The following is a 6000-nucleotide window of genomic DNA, read 5'->3' as shown; positions in this document are numbered from 1 at the left end:
GGAAAGGGGTGGGAGGAGCTTCCGCTTCGTTCTTGACCTGTCACCGGCTATAGGCTCATCACTCCAACATTGTTGTAGTTCTTTCGACGAATATTTTTTACATGAACGGGCCGCTTCAACAAGTTTCCCGTTCGACTAATTCGCCTAGTGCGAACTGTCTTATTCGACGAATTGTGCGTCTACCAGTTGTCTGTCGGCGAATGGGCTTTTGACGAATGGTCCTAGACCCTGCCTCTTATGGGCTTTTGACGAATGGTCCTAGACCCTGCCTCTTATGCCTAGTTTTGACAGTCATGTTTAGTGCTATTGAAATGACTGCAATGGTAGAGGCGTTGGTTCGCCGTTGAGAATAAAGTAGCTTCGTGAAGTAATCACGAGTGATATGGTTGTCCAGGTTGCCTCAATCGACGTTCGCTGCGCTATGCCCGCAACCGACGCAAATGTCTGAACTAGTAGCAAGACCTGCATTCAACAGTGAAATGTGCAAAACAATATTTTCGTTTCACGCCCCTCGATGGTTCGCGTTTGAATTTCATCAATTCAAACGTTGCGTTGTGCTTGTTAACAACAGGGGTGGATCCAGAACTCCCTTTTGGGGGGGGGGGGGCACAAAATTTGTAAGGATACTATTCTCCCATTCTTTCGTCTGCGCACCGGGGGGGTTCAACTATGTAAAATTGCCTTCCTAGATGAGGTGAAAGGGGAGGGGGGAGTAGACTGTCTGGGGGGTGGCCGCCCCCGTCGCCCCCCCCCCCTGGATCCGCCCCTGGTTAACGCGGCCACCAGATGCTACCCAGGCAGCACACGATATTGGGCCAACATTGGAATTGATGGGACAAAGAATGGCCCAAAGAATGGCCCAACAATGGCCCAACTGAGCCATGTGTTTACCAATATTGGAATTACCTGGGCCAATAATGGACTATCATAGCCAATGTTTTTCCAATATTGGTGATGCACTGGAATAAGCTGTCCAATATTGGACTGTGAAAGCCAATGGCTTGCCAATATTGGATAAATGCTGGCATAACCTGTCCAATATTGGACTGTCAAAGCCAATGGTTTTCCAATATTGGATATATGCTGGCATAAGTTATCCAATATTGGACTGCCAAAGCCAATGGCTTTCCAATATTGGATATATACTGGCATAACCTGTCCAATATTGGACTGTCAAAGTCAATTGTTTTCCAATATTGGATATATGCCGGCATAAGTTATCCAATATTGGACTGTCAAAGCCGATAGGTTTCCGATATTGGATATATGCTGGCATAAACTGTACAATATTGGACTGTCAGAGCCAATGGCTTTCCAATATTGGATACATGCCAGCATTAGCTGTCCAATATTGGACTGTCAAAGCCAAGAGCTTTCCTATATTGGATATACGCCGGCATAACCTGTACAATATTGGACTTTCAGAGCCAATGTGTTTTCCGATATTGAATATACGTTGGCTTAAGCTGGTTAATATTAAACTGTCAAAGCCAAGAGTTTTCTAATATTGGTGATGTCTTGGTATAGGCATGTCAATATTGGTACCGCCATAACCAATGGCTTATCGATATTTACGTCGCCTAGGCTATAGACCCGCGAACCTCTTTTTTGCATTGCAGAAATAGGAAATTGGAAAAGAGTCATTCATGAGCTCGCTCGGGCGAAAATTTTATTTAGCCAACTTCATGGGGCGTACGTCGCCGGCGCTTTATAACCGCGATCACAAATACGTCCTTAGCTGCCTATAGGACTATTGCAGTTTTTTTGCCGGCTGCTCTCCATTCGCATTGCCTTACCTCGGCGTTGACAACTCCGTTTTTTTAGATTTAAGTATTTTTGTCTTTTCCAATATATTTTTTATATATACGTAGCGTTAACGTCTTCTCTTTGTCCGTGCCCCTGTCATGTTTGTATTTCTTTCTGCGTGCTCTATTTTTTTATATCTAATGATTCGGTGCATATTTAGTCATTGTCGACGCAGGTGTCAACAAACATAAAGCCGCCGCCTACGCCGCAACCGAAGTGACTCTCAGTTTTACGAGAGTATATCGCGATATAAAGTCATATATTAAACTCAAGTGAAGTCTCGAGAGGGTTGCTTCGACTGCCAGTGCACATGTCATCAGGGTAGGCAGAGCAACGACGTAGCTATCGCGACGCGAGAGCACACTGCGCCTCGATCTGGCCGGCCGCGCTCGCTCTGCGGAAATGTGAGCGTGGGACTCTCGAGCCCCGTTAGCTTACTGAAGCTGCTAGACCCTACTTTGTTGTCATGAATAATTTGCCCTTCGAACGGTCGCGAAGCCGTTGCGCTCGGAGTACCCTACCCAGCATCTTTCAGAAACCGTTCGCGCAGCATCGCAACCTTCGTCTGCGAGCGTCGGCGATTCATCGTGTGTTGAAATTCGGACGATGTGCTGTTCGGGGTGTCTTTTATGTGTAACTCTTTCGTAAAACAATTTGAAGTTTAAAAACGCGAACCTAACAGCGTACAAACAGTTTTAAATTTATTGATAAAAATATATTTATATACTTATAGATATATTTGTGTACATCGAGCGCAAAAAATAGTCGCGCTTAGTTCTTCATTACATTATATTATATATTTATATATTATTATATTTACGTTATACGACGTAAAACATACTGTCTTCAAACTTGCCCCGTTTAGAACCACTTTTGGGCTGAGAGCTTGCTTAGAAGTTCAAAAGCTGACCTTCAAAGAGCTGTCCTGTTAAATCGGTATTGACAGCAGGGTAGACGCTATGCGTGTTTAAGGCCAATCGTGTCTCCGGTTAGGGTCACTTGACTACGGTCTCGAAGCTGGTGATAAGGCAGAGCACGGAACCTGCCTAAAGCCCAAGGTCACGCATAACATCTACTGCACTATCAACCTTGGGTAGAAGTGACAAATTCTCTCGCTGCGTTCATTGTTGAGATGCCCCTGAAGATTAGCCTTTTGTAAGCGCACCCCACCCCGGTTCTGGCCTGCTTGCTTTGTCCTCCTTCTCTTTTTTTCTCTCTCCCTAAGCTGAAGGCGCGGTAGACGATCCGTACTCGCCGGACCAATGAACCGTACACGTTTTATCGCTTGAGTTCGCTCTCTGTGCGCGGGTAACGGCAGAAGCGTGATCACGTGGTTTGACGGATGACGCATTAGCCGTTGAAAAACTCGGAATGCCTGCGTCGCGAAGACCGGACCTAGTTTCGCGTGTGATGCGGCCTGCGGAGCGCGGGCCCGCTGTGGATTTCGCTTCTGTGGTAAATGGTATCTCGTTCGAAAAGTCCCACCCGTGTCGATTTCTTCATAGAAGCCCAAGACATTCTTGTGAATCGTTTAGTGTTCGGTTCGGCAAATGGCAGCGTGTGCTACATCGTGTTGAATCTTCACGGATCACTTCTTTCTGGTTTTTGTGTTTGAGTGGTTTTTCTGCAGTGCCCGTGTTTACATATATGTCGGATTACATCTTTCAAGTCCGGTATTTTCAAAGTAAGTGCGCTGCAACCTACTTGGTGATCATTGTCCGCTCTTGTATGGGTAATCTTCCGGATAACCTCTAGAATTGGGCAGGGCCTATCTTCTGGCAGCCGGGAGAATAAGTTTCCCGCAATCTTACCGACAGTCGCCTGCCATTATCTGTCTGAAATAATGTCACAACTGCAGGTAGAATGCTGACTTTTTTATACTCCGTGCGTTTCGCGAAAACACTTTTCGTGGCCACCTTTTCGTCGACATTTTTGTTTCATCGACACGCGTTACGCGAATTGCGCGCTGTAGGGGCATTTCGTCGTGCGTGTATTCCTGAGGCGCAACGTTTCCTTGACATGCGTTACGCGAATTGCACGCTGTAGGGGCATTTCAACGCAAGTGTATTCCTGAGGCGCGTGCTCACCGAACCAGCCCACCCTTTCACGCCGCTTCATGCCAAGTCTGAAGCGGTTCATTGCAAAAAAAAAAAAAAAAAAAGAAAAGAGGGGAAAAGACGTATTTTGAGTTTTTTTTTATGAAACATCGCGTGTTGATGAAACGATCTGTCTATGAAATGTCGTTCGATGAACTGATTGCACCGCCAATGAAGGGCGAATAGCGGTAGAATTTTGGGGAAAAAATTCTTCCAGCTGCCGGGAGACTGGACACTACCCAAGAATTACCCCGGTTTGTGTTTGCTTTGCAATCTTCTTAGTTGTATCACAGTTGAATAGTACCTCTTCACATATTCCAAATTGCTGATTTTGTGCTTGTCTACAGAATAAGCTGTGTGTAATAAACTTTTTGAAGATTTTAAAACAATCCCTTGTGTCTGTTTACCTTCCTTTTTGCAAACAACTTGGTGAATGCACTTGCAAAGAGCTGGGCGAGTGCAACGATGGCCAAAAATCAGCATAACGGCCAACATTGGATCGGGTCGCGCTTCCAGTGTTGTCCAATATTACGCCGGTTTTCGCCAATGTGGGAGCACCTTGGCTGGAACCATGGTTTAGCAATGGCCCAACGTTGGCACCAATGATTGGGCCGACATTGGCTGGAACGATGGCTGAACAGTGGCCCAACATTGGCACCGATCACTGGGCCAACGTTGGAAAGGGTAGCGCTTCCAATATTGTCCAATATTGCGGCCAGTCTTTGCCGATGTTAGGCCAATGTCGGACCGACATTGGTGTGCTGCCTGGGTAGGCAGCTCGCACGGTGCGAGCGGTGCGAGAAAACAATGCTCGCCCACTAATCAACGACACCTAATATTTTTTTGTTTTTTGCCAGATGGCGCGAGTTATCGCCCAACGCAATTTACGATTGTTTCCCTACATCCCTAGGTCCCTTTTCTTCCTCGGTTTCCGTGATTCTACAGGTCTGTCCCCGTGCCTCCCGAGTCTTCTTCCGAGCACGACGTACCGCACCGAGCAGCGCATTTTCTTTGTTTAATATTATTTAGATTTCGTAGATTACGTTAGTTTTTACATAGATTATTTCGTTTTGTGTAATTGTATTCTTCATCTGTGTCCCCGTGTTTCCTTCCGAGCACGAGGTTCCGTATTGAGCGACTTTTCTTTGGTTCGTATTATTTAAGTTTCGTAAATTTAGGTTTCTCTTTTTTTTTTTTATCGATTATTTCGTATTGTGTCCCCGTGTCTTCTTTCGGGCACGAGGTTTTGCACTGAGCAGCTTTTATTTGTTTTGTATTTAGACTTCGTAGATTTAGGTTTTTTTTTTAGTACTATCGACTATCGTTTTTGTAACGATTATTTCGTGTTGTGTCCCCGTGTCTTCTGTTCACGAGGTTCCGTAGTGAGCAGGTTTTTATTTTTGTATTTAGATTTCTTAGATTTAGGGATTTATTTTTTTAGTACTTTCGTTTTTCGTATCGATTATTTCGAGCGGTGTAATTCTCTTTTTGCTGCGACGGCGCAACAAACTCAACGTCGACGATGTCCTGGCAGCCCGGGTAAGTGACCCCTTTATTACTTGACTTTCGAGCACGGCTGAAGTTTTAATGCGGAACTATGCGATTGGGCGTACTGACAGAGCAGAGAGCACAAGAGTTTGTCGAAGTGTGATTGAAACGGCGCAGTGTGTGCGTCACCGCGCTCCGTGCATCTTCGTCTCTTGAGCGCACAACGATGTTGCTGCTCGAGCGACGCTCGTTGAGAGGCTCGCGCGCTCAGTTATCCCGCTATTACTCGTGAAGTACCGTACGCTCGAGTTCCGCTTTGCTAGGGGGAGCTCGTGCCGTCATTTTGAAGCATGGGTTGGGCACGCTATCTCTGGGCACGCTACCTGAAAGCGTACGGTCTACCAAAACACCCTAAAGCCTGGTTCAGACAGTTGCGTTTGACTGCGTTGCGGCAGCGAGAAACCAGGACATCCCTGCTGCTTATATCGCGTGCTAAGATGATTCCTTGAATTGGAATCCAGGCTTCATACGAAGCACAGATGTGCCGCTGACTCGCTTTCCGTCCTCGACGCAACGCAGTCAAACGCACTCAAACGCAAGCGTCTGAACC

Source organism: Ixodes scapularis, unplaced genomic scaffold (assembly GCF_016920785.2).
Source record: "Ixodes scapularis isolate PalLabHiFi unplaced genomic scaffold, ASM1692078v2 PGA_scaffold1__304_contigs__length_218370807, whole genome shotgun sequence".
NCBI classification, from domain to species: domain Eukaryota; kingdom Metazoa; phylum Arthropoda; class Arachnida; order Ixodida; family Ixodidae; genus Ixodes; species Ixodes scapularis.
The sequence above is the reverse complement of the archived record's forward strand: the minus strand, read 5'-3'. Positions refer to the sequence as shown.